The sequence below is a fragment of the Eleginops maclovinus genome, chromosome 15 (genome assembly GCF_036324505.1).
Source record: "Eleginops maclovinus isolate JMC-PN-2008 ecotype Puerto Natales chromosome 15, JC_Emac_rtc_rv5, whole genome shotgun sequence".
In the NCBI taxonomy this organism is placed as follows: Eukaryota; Metazoa; Chordata; class Actinopteri; order Perciformes; family Eleginopidae; genus Eleginops; species Eleginops maclovinus.
Window position 1 is genome coordinate 16,684,217 of NC_086363.1, and position 15,421 is coordinate 16,699,637.

Below are 15,421 nucleotides of genomic sequence, written 5' to 3' on the forward strand. Positions count from 1 at the left end.
AATACATACATCAAAGTTTACTCAGGTCTGAGTAAACTTTCGGTACTTTATTTTCATGCCTAACCTCTCTTTCAATAATCTCTTTGTAACAACCTCCAACACTACAATTAACATCTTCAACACTGTTATTCAAAACATTTGAATAGGACTTTAGGATTTATTTTTAAAAATACATTTCCATGTAAACTCTATATCTCTATATATTTTTTTTATACTTATAGTGTTGAAACCTTAAGGATTTATGCAATCATTTTCATCTTCTAAATCGTTCTAATTATTTTTAAGTATTATATTAAAATATGTTTGTTCCTTAGCCTTTCGTGCACATGGTTTTTAAAATGTGTTTATGTGGAATAAACCCCCCAAAAAAAGTCTTCCTGTATTTTTTTAGCATTTTGGCTCAACCGTTTAAGCTTTATTTTCTAAATCTTACAGAGGATAAGACATTTAATTCAATTTCTTTAAAGTCGGAACACATAGAATAGGTTTAACATAACAATTATCTTTCTTGTGAAATTCTGATTAAAACTTTACTACTTCAACGATTATGGCAACACTTGCATTTGCCACTAGGTGTCCCCTTTACACCATATATACAGTTGGACAATCTGTATGGGTATTTAGACACTGTGTGACCAACTACTGTAACTCCCATAGCAAAGGTTTAAATTATTGTTATTTTCAGCCGGCAGCAGGCGGATCAGGGCACCACTCTTCAGGATAGACTTTCAAATGCACTCATTGTGTCATAAACAAAAAACCCTTCTGTAAAGTATATGCATTTATGTTTTTTGATGTCCTAAATTGACCTGTTGGATAGATTAGCTAAACAAATTACTGCTTTATCACAAAAGCTTCTGCCATTCTACTTTTTACTCACTGTTTTTAAGTGATGTATGGTTTGGTTGTAATGTTTCCTGCCTTGGGATCTACAGTAGTAAAACTGACAGTCATACTTTCAGTTTTCCCTTTCACTGACCTATTTATTTATTATTAACTCGCATGATACAACACATCAGTGGATAACAATAAAGTGTGGCCTCGGAAAAACGCAGGACTGTACTGTAATAAAATCATACTGAAAGTGTCTGCCTGTGTGTGTGCGCCTAAAGTCACTGTAAAGGAAACTGAACTCCATGACAACAGGCGGTTGTGGTAGTGGAAGACGTAGGCGTACTATGACCCCAATCGTCTAACCTTCATGGCCCTTATGGTCCCGTGGAGGTGTATTTACCCTGAACATAACTTCCACCGCACTGCAGACAACAATGAGCTCCAAACCATTCCCAAAGTCACACATTCTCCAAGCTCCAGCAGGCGTCGTGGCAACTTGATATGGCACAGACATAGCATCAGGGAGCTACATGAGGCCTTGCACTGAAACGATTGCATATTTTCATTGTAGAGCCTTGACATTTGTGTGTGTGTGTGTGTGTGTGTGTGTGTGTGTGTGTGTGTGTGTGTGTGTGTGTGTGTGTGTGTGTGTGTGTGTGTGTGTGTGTGTGTGTGTGTGTGTGTGTGTGTGTGTGTTCCTTTTGCTTTGCTTTACATTCCTCAGGGATAAATATGAGAGCCCCCCAATCTTCAGATGCATGACTGTTGTCTTTGACTTCATCCATTTTCAAACCAGCGTTAGAAGCAGGAAGTTTATTTTGTTGTACTTTGCTTTGCCATCTGAACCCTGACCTGGTTGTGAATGCTATGAGGTCAAAGCAAAAGTATTATGGTTTGATAAAATACCAAGCCCAAGAACACAAGTTATAAAATCTGCTCTTCCTCATTACAAATTGTTTGTTTGGCTGCAACTATAACTTAAATTGGCATTTCATCTTTTGTTACAGTAAAATGTAATGTGATCTTCATTATTTCTGCTGATTCATTGCTTGTCGACAAACTAATGATCTAATAAACTAATATATACTATAATTATTCCCAAGATGTATATATAATTAAAGGATATACACATGGAACAGTAAAAGTGGTAAGATAGTAGTGTTACTAGCAGCAAAGATTTAATTAAAAGAAAGGTTGAACTGGAAATGAAAGCTATAGAATATAACAATTGATAAAGCAATGTAAACGTTTTGTGTTTTCATCAGAAATACTTTTCACTTTTGAAGCAGTGCAGGGGGGGTAATGTGCTGCATTACTGTTGAAAAAAATCAACAGCAGATGTAATTGGCCCATTTTGTACTGTCCTTAATATTGACCAATTACAAAACACAATGGGCGGAGCTTGAACGTCGATTTTTTGTCTTGGTTTTCTGGTGGCAGAGGGAGGGGTATGCGCTGAGAGTGTTGTTGTCTGTCGCTGCTGGGGACACAGAGCTGCCAAGGTCGGTGAAAGTACGGCTGAGACCAACAATACATCCTAAAAAGTACTCCCCAAGAAACATACAGGTGAGTTTTTATGTTTAACCAACTTTTAGTCGTGTTCAGTGGGCGCTGAGTTGCATTTCCTTTGCCTGGTGTCGTGCCAAAGTGTGTATCCCCGACAAATCAGTGACTGTCAAATGAGTTCACATGGGAAGAGATGCCGGGGGGAAGCGCTAACATGCTAGCTAACATTAGCCGCTTTTCAGCGCTGAAAGTAGTTATTTGCTGCCGTTAAACGTTTTGCAAGTATGACAAGACACTTATACATCACCGCTTGTGGTAGCTCTGACCTGTTCATTGAGGAAATACGTTTCCGCAGGGTTTGCTTGACAGCAGTGCCAGCTAACAGTCGGATTGGCTAGCCAGCAAACTTAGCTTGCAAGTAGCAACCGAATACAAGCTACATTTGAGTGTGTACATGTGAGTTTTCAGAACCTGTTGTCCGTATACCGAATAGTTTAGTTATTGCTGCATTTCGACCGGTAAATGCTTTGATAAATATGTGATGTCTGAGTGAATTGAAGTGCTTTTCGGCCATGGTTTGCTTCAAGTTATAACAATTTGACAACTCTTACCATCCTCAATCACTGCGTTAGATTACTGTGAAGAATATAGCACGATGTGACATGAATGTGCTGCTATAAATATGGGTCATTCAGAATTGGAGGATATTTAGACATCAAAGCGTTGTATTTGTAGTTTTCTGTTATGTGTTTGAGATAAACTGGTAGTAAACTATCACAAAAACTGATATGACCGTAATATTGCTTTTCAGCAGAGCTCAATAGTGGGCTATAACTTTGAAATCAACAGAAATACATTTTATAAATGTCTGTTAACCTCTTGATTTAACTATCATTCATAAACAGTTGTTTTCATTTTGAGTTAATTGTAAAGAAACTTTGTTAACTGTCGCAACCTTATCATGCTTAGGCTCCCTGGTGCCAATATCAATATCAGATGTTGTGTGTTATAATGTGTCTTTCTCTTCTCCTGTCACCCGTAGAAATATGTGTTGTTCTCAGACTACAATTGCAAATCCTCAACAACAGCAGCTGTTTCTTTCTCTTCCCTTCTCTTCTGTTACTGCAGTACATTCTGCATTTCAACCAATAACAGCAATACATAACGTGCATTCAGTTTAGCATTATGAGTCATTGCAGTGTTGAGGTGTAGGTGGTAGTACCCAGGAAGATACAGTGTGCTGTATAACATAGTTGGTATTGATTGTTTGAGAAATTATTCATGACTAAGGATTTTCCAAGAATAAAGTCCCCATTAGTTTGCTATCTGAAACACTAAAACACAGAATTGTGGAAACAAGTAAATTATTCAATGTAGGAAGTGTACACACCCAAAATGTTTGTATTGATCACAAGCTTTACATCGAAAACCAGCTAGAACTACCCCTAATGTGGTGCTTCTGAGAGGAATGTTCTTTATAGTGGTTCTCAATGCACTGAAATGGCGCTCTTTTGTTGGAGAGAACATACAGCAACAGCTGCACTCCTCCACAACTGTGTGTCTGTGTGTGTGCGCTTATGTGTTTTGTGTCAGTCGGTATGCCAGCCTGTAATTGCAGCATTTGGGGAATGCTGGTTGAATCCTTGTCTTAAACACGCTGTACAATGGCTGTTGTGGATTAACCTGATCTCTCATGGAAGACGTTGAAATGCTTTGCATGTTCTTTGCATGACATAGTTTTAGCTGTGCGCCTCAGTATTCACTTTAAACCCCATTCAGACAAGTTGGTGCACGCAGGGCTTCATGTAGCCCCAGAAGGAAGCCATGTCATTGCTATACGCGGCAAGACACAATGCTGCACTTTCCACCACGTGTTAATCAGATCTCGTTCTGTTGGACTTGATAGGGGTATCAAGACTTCTGCTTTTATGTCAGACATGCATAAGACGCACCACACTGTTTGCAGCGATGATAGAGTGTAGCTTCGGACAAATGTTGAAATAGCATGACCCTTATTTATAACGCCCAGAACACGTCTATAGCTGTTTTAAACGGAATAATATTGTTGTATTGACAAGTTGAGGCATTGCTTTTGAAAGTCTCAGCGATGTTCCAGCAGACTAGTTTTGGCAAAGATTCTCTCCTGATTATCTGAAGTGTGCAGCTAATGTAAACTAAGCAATCGGTTTCTGTAGTGTGTTGTGAAGCGCTTGTGAACCATGGTGCAGCAAATGAGATCATTCAGAAAGAGCAAAAGACATGTCAGACTTTACAAATGTGTCTTGGCAGAGTCTGAATGCAGCATGTGTGTGTGTGACTGAAACACTGATCGAGCATTACTCTGTCAGAGCGGGAGCTGCTAGATTGCAGGTGAAGTCTCGTAGTTTGGTTCTCTCACGGCTCAGAGACAGAAAAACAGGATATGGCACCTCACACCCTTTCAAACACTGCCCTTCTTTGATACTGTGGTTTTTAACCTGCTGTTGCATTACAGGTTGCCTGAGGCAGTCACGGGGGCTTTTGTGTTGCATAATCTACTTCTGGGCTGAAATTGATGTGAAACCTAAAGCTTAACTACAAATGCAATACATCACCTTTTGAGTTAAATATGTATTGTCATGATCAAAAAAATCACAATCCATCTGAAACAGGGTTTGCAGGTTACCTTTAGGATGTGTGAAATATGATGACTGCAGCCATTAAAGTCCTATTGCAAAGAGACACACAGATACTTGAATGTGTTGCTTTAAAGCCTGGTGAAAGGTAATGTGATATTCACAGTTAAGCTGCTCCAAAATTCCTCATGCCTGCTGCAGCAACACTGGGTTTTTTGTTTGTTAGTGTAACTACGAATCACAAGTTACTTTGCGACAATAAATGAGAAATCTCAAAGGATTTCCTTCCAGCATTGCGCTCTGTGCCAAGTCCAATATCTCTTAAGATGTTTTAGCTGAAAAAGCATTGTGAATCCTTAAACACTTTTGATGCCAACTGAGGTTAGCCTGCAGCGCTGCAAGTCTGTCTCTGGTGCATCCGATCACACATGATGTTTATGTGTGTCAAATTTTGGCCAGAGAACTCCTCTGTGCTCATTAAGCTGAAGAATTAGCATATCACTGTTGCAATAACTGACACAAAAACAGAAAGTAACAACCGTTATTTTAAAACCCCAAGCAAATATGGCAACTGACCTGCACGACATTTATGCCCCAAAACTGAAATATCTCAAATAAAATATGTGACGCCTTAATCCTCTTGATTTATTTTTGTTTGTTAGTTAATGGCAATGTGGTGCACATCCTTAAACACTCTCATTACATTTCTTTTAATCAGTAGCCTATTTCATTCAGACTGAACAAACTGGCTACCAGTCCTTCAGCCCCTCAGCTCCTGGCTATCAGCGCTCAGCTCTCCTCCTGTTGTCAACGACTAATCATCCAGTTTACTGTGAAGCAGCAGCCACCGCTGACTCAGCCAATGCTGCCATCTGGGCTGGAACAGAAAACACAACAGACTTCTCTCTGGCTCCAGAGCCTCAGATACTCGGCTAACAGATTGTGTGTCCCTGTGTATGGGACAGTTATAAAAAGTGAAAGAGACAAATGAACTGTATACAGTAACACGAAGATGGAGAGGGGGAAAACAAGTTTCAAATATTAAATAAAAAAAGTATATATTGCTCTTTATAAGTTCTCAACACATATTGCTTTATGACAACATTTCAATCCACAAACATTGCCAGTCCGCTCGGCCTCACTGCCCCAGCTTACGGTGTAGTATTGCTGCTGCACTCGGCTCGCCTGGTATGTGGTGCAGTAATGAGTTCTTAACCCATCAATAAGTTAGCATTTTAGTACTTCAAGAGCGTTTGATTCCCAATATAAGCTCTGTGATTATTACACTGTAAGCGGATTTTCATTTTATTTTTTTAATTACGACATAAGAAATGTTACTGAATGCCCACCGCGTGGCTTAGTAGTGTTGACCTGAAGTCATGTGAACGCGATGTAGTTTGTTTTATAGCCGTTAGCCTAGCCGTTAGCCTAGCCGTTAGCCTGACATAGGCTTTTCACTTTTGATTATCCTGCTGAACAAATTGTGTTAGTATCTTAAACATGTCTTTGCTATAGATCTTCTCCTGCAATAGTCCAAAATCCAACATGAAAATCCCATTGCAATACTAACTTCAGGGGCAGCTTAAAAGAAACTGTGGAGTGGGTGCTGATTTGCCCGATTAATGACAAATTACTCACAATAGGTTGATTTCTATGCAGTCTTGTTTTTATTCTACTGCTCAACATTTGGTTTCCACAGAAAGTAAAGATAAGTACACAGCAAGGGTGAAATAATATGACATTCCTACTTAATTGTATTGCTCACACGCAGCAATAGCTTTGCTACAAAACCCTTCGATCTTTGCAGCATCCCTTCTCAGCTTGTCTCTATTTCTTTTCCGTGTGCATACTAATGTGTGCATGTAAAATGCTGGAGTGAATGCAGATTTAGAAGAGATTTAATGATGGCTGAAAGGCCTATAACGCAGGGCTATCATTTCATCTGCAATCATCCACCTACTTACACAAGGAGCCTTTTCAGTCCCACTATTTGGCAAAGCAGGATTAATAAATCTCCTCTGTTAGCGCAGCTTATCCCCTAAAAGCTTAAAGTGTTTTAACTCTTAACCCACAAGCATTCAGTGTTCACCAGAGGAATTAAATAACGTCCTCAAGTCAGAATATCTATAGGTTATTAATTCTTGGCTCTCCTCAATCGCCTCCTGTTTTTATTACTTTCAGGAAATCGTGTGTGTGTGTGTGTGTGTGTGTGTGTGTGTGTGTGTGTGTGTGTGTGTGTGTGTGTGTGTGTGTGTGTGTGTGTGTGTGTGTGTGTGTGTGTGTGTGTGTGTGTGTGTGTGTGTGTGTGTGTGTGTGTGTGTGTGTGTGTGTGTGTGTGTGTGTGTGTGTGTGTGTGTGAGTGAGAACTGGCTGTGTCGCAGTGAAATACAAATGACTGTGTTCTCCGAGTTCCTGTTTTACGTCAAACTAACGTGTGCCTGTCTCTGTCTGTCTGTGAGAACAAGTGTGTGTCGAGCTGCGCTGCTTTATGACCCCACACACTTCCCGCTCACGTTTCACTTTTTATGCTCACATCCTGTCAGTGGGACAACAGCTCTCTGTGAGTCTGTTACTGTGCAGTTCGCTCTCGCTGGCTTCTATTGTCCAGAGGACGTGCTGTTAATTTTCAGCCCTGGTAAGTTTATTACCCCCGAGGTGATCCAGTATTACTGTTGGTGTTTTTCTTTACTTTGTTGCTTGGTTGCTCATCCAACAACATAGACTCTCTATTAAATTCATTTTTTACATGGTTTAAAATCCTCCATGTAGCCCACATGTGCAAACTCAGAGCAATGCTTGTTTTTTAAATTTAATTTAGTTTACTCCTCCCTGCTTTGAATATTTTTTGATTTCCTCTTTTTTATATTACTTTCTTTTTGTCCTTATTTGGCCTTGTCGGGTCTCATGCTGCCTCATGATAGATAAGTAACCTGTTGTTTCTGAAACCTGAGTGGTGGTGTGATGGGGTCATTCAAAATGCACACCATCTGTCCTATCGATCTTGTACAAACTGCTTTCAACGACCGGCTTCTTTGCTTTGGCAGTTTTATTTATGCACCAATGCCCAGAGCATCTTGCTTTTCTAGGCCAATGGAAAATTGGAACGCTTTGAGAAATGTGTTACAGTACAAAGCTTGGCTGATGGTTATGAAACTCAGATTGATTTTGTCTCATTCTTTCTTTTGTCATGCTACTGACTGATCACATTTATGCAGCACATGGACTATAATTCAGCATGATGATCACATGTCTATTGTCAGGGTTGATGCCATTCAACAAAAAGCAAACATTGCCTCACTTCTGCTTCTGAATCACACTTATGGTTATGGTCTGGTTTTTATGAACTGGAATTACCTGCATGAAACTTTTCTTTTTCTGGCTCGATGCTACAGCCAGATCTGTCCGTTTTAAAACATATTCTGTTGGAATGTTGAATGGCTTTTGATACAAACATGCATCCAAAGAGTGGTGCAGGATTGGCTTTTTGTAGGCAGACTTGGGAGTTAGCATCGCAAGGCCTCCTTCAACTAAAAGCAATGGGATTGTTCTGTTGGATTTTGTAATATTGTAGAAAATAAGATATTTACACATTTTGTTTAGCAGGATAATCCCAATTTATTCACAACACTTGTATAATTGTTCATGTGTAAGTTCAATGTTGAGCTAAAGGTGGCTAACATTCGGTGTGATAATGTTTGGTATGGTTTTGGTCTCACTACCAGTGGTTAGAAACCACCATTGTTTTTACTCATAGAAATTCATTCACCGGTGGGGTGTTTACTGACTTATTTTATGTTGTAGAAGAAAACGTGAACAATCTCTTAAGCTCTTCTTAACCACAGATCTTGTATCAGGCATCTAACATAAAGCCCGATGAAAAAACATTGTTTTCAAGGTGAGCGAACCGGGAGTTCTAAAATGCTAACTCATTTCAGGGTTTTGGGACCACTATAAGCATCACAGAGCACACCACTAGTTTGTATTGATAGAGGTTAGAGAGCTGGCCGTGTGCTGCACCGCCACCTGTTTTCCTGCATCTCCACAGCTGGCAGAAGGATCTCTGCTTCTTGACTGGCTTTTTGCAATTCAGCACAACTTCCACTGTTCTCTGCAGGTGCGGGAATCCAGAGATTTACAGCTGTTTATTGTTCATGACAAGCTAACAGTGTGTGAGGTCAGGGCTATTAGGAAGTTTAGGAGGACCGCCGTCATGCTTCAGTGAGACGCTTGTATCAGCGCACAGAAACAGTGGAAAATGACAGCAGTTCGGTCCGGGCAGGGCGCTGACTGTCAAAACTGATTTACTGTGTGCAGGTGTGTGTGTGTGTGAGCTGCAAAGTAATGGCTAAACCTCTGTCGCTCAAGACTGTATATAAGCATTGTCATGATTATTCGTCGTGATATTTGATTAGACAATTATTCTTTGTGTTCCAGAGCTACTAAAACTAGAACACAACTCTGCAGCAGCAATGTGCGTGCAGTATTTGTGTATGAAGATAAATATGCAGTTGTTCCGCAAAGATAAACATAGCACTGTTATCACCTTAAGTAGTCCTAGTTCCTATTTTTTGTGTTCTGCCTGTGCTCTGTACACACTCCTCTAGCTGCAGGTTGGTGTATGTTGAGCTACACTTGCACTTGTGCAGACTCAGAGCAAAGGTAACAAAGTGAAAGCAGAGTAAGTAAAAGATGTGACCAAGCTATGTTGCATGACCAAGTATACTTGATCTTGATCCGTGTCAAGATAAACAGATTTGTGTGATGACAGAAGCCAAAGGTCAGGAGTCGTCTGCTGGACCAATCTGACATGATTAGCACTGATCCTTCACTGTAGAGCCAACGTTCAAGGAAAGACATAAATAGGTTTGTTTTCAAAAGGAACTCCCAGGTGCCCCACTACTCTGTGGGTATAAGAGATCCAGATACCATGTCTTTGAGCTGTGAACGATCTTATCCTTTTGCTATCTCTGTGTTGAAGGATTAATGAAGTGATTCACTGGCTGGACAAAATTAAAAATGTCAACATGAAGCTACTGTAATTTAGGGTTAATAGTTTAGGTTTTGTATAGTGCGGCAACGTTTATTAGCATCTCATCGAAATCGCACTATGTTTAAGTGGAATATTCAAATGGCAAGAAACACAATACTTGTTAAAGATGATCTAAGGCTTTATAATAATAAACTTACATAAAGTATTGTGGAGCTGCATTCCTCTTAAAACACACATAATCATTTAATATACTTTTTAAATATAATGAGAATTATGATTCAAACATGAGCAACCCCTCCAATATCCTGAGTCATATTACAATATTAGAAAACAATCGCAATTTGATTGTTTTTGTCAATTACTAGTTTTGTAAGATGTATAGAGAATACTTAAATAAGTGACAAAAAATCACTATAAATAATCTAAGGATTATTCACATTTTGGGGAATACACTTCCTAATTTAGTCGCTGCACGCCATTCCAATAAGATAAGCAGTAATGTTGTATGTGATTTAAATATTACTTGCCATAATACAAATAGCTTGATGAATAAAAGCATATTAATTAGGATAATCCTGCCGTCAGGGTCAAGGCATCTTCTGTTAGCCTAGCGTGGGTGCCTCCACCCAGCAGAGAAGGAGCCTGCAGTGGTGGAGGCTGCTTGATGCTCTCACACACACTAGCTTCACACAAGTCTCAGTCACACACAGACATGGTTCCCTTTGTATCTGCAGTGCTGCTGACATACAGGGCTTGGCAGAACAGAAGTGGCATTGAGCAGAGACGTAGGAGGAATTTCTACGCCTGGAGACCCACTCCACGCAGCAATGGCTGCTGGTAGCCAGCTCGGCCTCTTCCTCCTCTCCGAATACCAAACGCCCTCCTTAACTTTCCTACTTTGCCTTGATTTCTTTTCCTTCTTGTATTGTTCTCCTCATGTGCCTTGGCAGTCCCTCTTTTCCCACTCTCTCAGCATTGACAGAAGAGTTGTTTACTACGTCCACTGATCCCCCCCTCCCACTATGCTGCTCTGCAAACAGAAAAAAATGACCACTGTGACTTTTTTGTCTCTGTTGTTATAATGAGATTCATTTTTTCTCTACACCAGAGGCCAGATGTGGTGAAGGGATAGTAGTGAGTCTGTAATAAGCGAGTGTAAAATGAGGCAGCCCAGCTGACTGCACAGAGTGCTGCTGATCACTGGCCTCTGTGAGTGTGTGTGAGTCTGTGGCTGTGTGATATGCTTGGTTTCTGAGGGAGAGCAACACGAGTACTTCAAAATGAGCTGAGCCTGATGTAAGAGTCCTAACTGCTCGAGTGTTTGGAGCACGGTTAGCAGACCAAAACAGTAGAATCCTCGGCTGCCGGTCCTGTAAGAGGCGGGATAAAGAGTGTCAATGATACAGCAGAGAAGCAAGGCTGCCATTGTGGTGGTGCTGGGCAGGTTACTCCACCCAGCCCACCCTCCTCTCCCCTGCCTTCCAGCAGCACTCCACACACCCCCCACCCCCAGCCTGTGTCCATATTAGGGCAAAACTCAGCCAACCTCCCTTGCAGCTGAGCTCAACTCCCCCCAACACACCCTGCTGTCACATTTGCTCCAGCAAAGGAAGCCTGAGGGAGACGCAGCTCCCCTAACCCAATTTGAAAGTCTGTATTCCCTGGCCAGTCAAAACAGCCAGGCATTCAAATATGGATGCACAAGGCCAAGGCTGATCTTGTTTTGATTTTAAATGTGGATGGTGCATTTTAAATGGTTTTATTTTGGCAGTTTATGGGCTTAACTTGAGCAGAGATTGACCATATGCCACTTGCTGATCACTTCTCCAAAGTGCCATGAAGATGCATCTAGCATTCTTAGTTAAGGTTACCACAAGATAATGGATCCCAATCCTTTCTGCGTTGGTGCCAACTAGCTTAAGTTGTTCTGCAATCGTGATGTTAACAGTTTTGCTTCTGACTCCGCACCGTACCTTTAATAGGGTGACATAACGGTTAGTTGCTGCTACTTTCACAATTGTTTGAGGATAAACTAAATAAAGAACTACAGTAACAACCTTCAGCAGGCACCGAGGTAGCAAGTTTGCACAGATTATACCAGACTAAAGGTCAAGAGCACACAAGTACATGTTCACTCACTTCACTGGAGGCTTATTTATGAAAAGGAATTGGTAGTTTACTACGGTGTTTCAGGGTGTAAATTCTTACCGATTAGACAAAGTTACAAACACAATAAAGGGATCAGTATGAAAAAAGGGATGCTGTTATTGCACTGTGAAGTTTGCAACAACACTGGTAGTGAGAGACGCACTGGTTTAACAATTGGTTTGTGCTTGCCAGTGATTTTCCAAGAGATTCCCAAACAGAAGTTATTTTGGGTCATTGGTGTTGATTTTGGTTTCCCTCGGTTTATACAAAGTCTCTCTCAGAAGAAAAGGGTTGACTTAACAGACATAAGAACTACTCGGTTACTACGCATACAGACATGTTTGACTAAGAACATTTTCACTTGATACTCACTACAATTAGCACAAATTGTCATAAATGGTTTGGATAAGTTCACTGGCGAAAAAACTGTTGTTTTGAAGGTTGGGTATATTGACATTTCCAGACCTCCATTATCATCTGAATTTGACATCCAGTCAAGAAACAAAGTCCAAAGAAAAAAATCTAGAGAATAATGGCTTATCATTACGTCACCAAGTTGTTCCTAATCAAATCAGGACTTTGGGAAACACAATGAAATTGGGGAAATGAGTGGCCTCTAATTCAATTATTTTGGCTATTAAATTATAATTAGATTGTTAATGTGATTAAATACCCAGAAAGTGCTGAGGCATGTTTGCTTCATTGACAGACGTTTCGGCCAATCACCAGTTGTTATCAATCACTGAAAAGTTCTCCTTTATCTGCGATTTTGATTTAGCATTTTAGTCAAATCCAGGCTTAAAGATTGTATTAAAGGGGCTTCATTATGCTTTTGGTGGTTTTCCCGTTACTATAGTGTGTTATTTTGGTTTCTGTGCATGTAAATGGTCTACAAAGTCTAAAATCCATGTGTTCCCTCCAGAGGGAGTTTGCGTTTGACCCACTCAACAAGGCCTTTTCTGAATGGATTTATAGTTATCTGCAGTTTTGTGTTCCTCAACAGACACACAAAAGTAAGCTGTGCTTTTTAGTCTGGTAACATACTCCTCAAGATCAAAACTTGGAAGACATTCATTGTGTTCCAGGTTCATTGTTTTGTAAGCATGGTTGTTTGATTGTGTGCACCGAGGTACAGGAGAGAGAATTAGCTTGCCTCATTACATTTGACCTTTTATGGGGCTTGTTTGAAAGTGTTGTTAGCTGACTAATAATAGTTACCTGAGGGTCGAGGAACTAAACTGAAAACAGATTCTTTACGCTGCAGGTCAGGTTTAGCTGGCTTGGAGTCGTCTAAGCATTTCCTGTTACGTGTTATATTTGTTACATGTACAAGTACACAGAGATAATAATTTGTTGTGTCTTACCCCAAACTAGGCTGTGCCCGTATAGTAAATGAACCACATTGCCTGTGTTGCTAGATTGTGTTATTTATTCAGATTCTTTCCATCAGAGGGACTCAAACAACTTAACTTTCATCTAGTTGCTCCAGCGTCCTGACTTAACCACAGCAGACATTCTAGAAATATTTCGTAAAGAGGAACTTACGTGCAGGGATTGTTATGAGGAATTCTAATGGTTTTAGTGATGGTGATTCGGTGCAGCTCAACGTCAGAAAGAGAAAACTGTTGAACACATTTCCCACACTTTTCAGCACCTGTTCGTCCTGCTTTGGGTTTCTTTCATTCGTTTTGTGTAGAGAGGGTGAGCGACCCAGTTCTTGTTCAACGGAGTGTTAGTTAAGGAATAAAAGGTTTCTCACTTTTTAGTTACTGAGGGTAGTAGGGATGTCATGATACCAATGAAATAGACAATACCAATACCAGTATTGCCAATTCATTACCAACGTATAAACATTTTTTTTAAAAGCGCCGTGTACTTCATCACACTTTGAAGGTCATCATTCCCTCTCTTACTGCTCTGTTTCTTAAATCTTTATCTCTACATGTTTGGCAGCCATTCCAGTGTCTGTTGAATTCCGACACAGAGAAATGTTGTCAGTAGTTTATAGAATACAATAAAAACATTTAAAATGAACTCAAACACATACCTATAAATAATAAAACCAGAGAAACACATACTGCTGCAGTGGAGCTGTATATATATTAGATACTTTAAACTTTGCTAAATCTACTGGCTAATCACTACATTTTTTTTAGGACAAACATTTGGACATATAGTGACAGTAAAATGTAACCAGTTAACATTTTTACTGAATAGACCTTGAATGCACCTTAATCCCCCAATAGAACCTCGTATTTCAAACGCTAACAGCTAAACATATGGGCTACTCCTGTGGATTGAACAGGGATCTGCGTTGTTTTCAATGTAGCAGTATCAGAAAAAGACCTCATGGACGTGTCATTGTGCGGTGCAATAAATAAATGATGATCAAAAGTGGCCCGATTAGGTGCTTTTGGAACCCATGAGTAAACTAAAGATTGATTTACTCATTTCCGTTGGGATTTTAGAGTTTGAACCTGAAGCTGTTAGTCTGTAGCCCCGGTACTTTCTACTGTAAATCAACTTGTTACCAAAGTATAAATTCTCTCATCCCTAAAAGAGTATTAATAAAAGCTAGAGTTCTGCAAACTGACATGTTTGATGTCATAAAATGAAGACGTGGAATGTAGGCACTTGCTACATTACGCTGTCAACCTCATGAATCCTAACGGTTGGTGATGTTTCCCCCTCAACCCCCCCTCCTAAAATCCTCAGACAGAGCTCACTGGGCTGCATGAATCCATCAGCCATTCATCAACTGTTGCCATGCAGAATGGAAGAAAGACGCACCAGAGTTGACACACACACACACACACACACACACACACACACACACACACACACACACACACACACACGCACACGTACGTCCATTTACTCATGGGACAGTGGCACACTTCCAGCCCATTGAACCTCCAATGAGAGTTAGCCTTAGTTTGAACCCTTAGAGGGTGTTTGCAGGAGGCAGATCATCCAGAGCCAGATGTGTCACTCCTCCCCTCCTCTCCTTTCTCTCTCACTGACTCCATCCTTGGCGTTTCACATTGCAGTGAAGGACAGACTTTTGCCATCATACTCGTGCACAAACACACACATTAATCCTCTTGCCCGATGTCACCTGGGACTTCAGCTTACGCTCTTGCTCAGTCACAAATTAGCACACCTACTCCCCTTGCGTGACCTTGAGCAATGTTAGGAATATACTTTGGAATTCTCCAGCGGTGGAGATAATGTTCATTCATGTGAATAATTGATTTACAGGTTCAGTCCTGGATGTCTGAACATCAACAGCTGTCACGCTATCCAGGGTTTATCCCGTTGGTTTAGG

The 15,421-nt window shown here is 40.5% G+C and overlaps 1 protein-coding gene across 4 annotated transcripts in view; it reads left to right on the forward strand.

The window, feature by feature from the left end:
• Nucleotides 1–2,256: 2,256 nt before the first annotated feature.
• Nucleotides 2,257–15,421, forward strand: part of fam49a (family with sequence similarity 49 member A) — a 40,054-nt gene continuing 26,889 nt past the window's right edge. For 2 of the 4 annotated variants that reach the window (XM_063901452.1, XM_063901450.1), the window contains exon 1: nucleotides 2,257–2,400. The gene's annotated coding sequence lies outside the window, so the exon portion shown is untranslated. Of the gene's footprint in view, nucleotides 2,401–7,416; nucleotides 7,591–15,421 lie in introns of those variants that run through there. The other 2 variants (XM_063901454.1, XM_063901451.1) reach the window with 2 other exon arrangements.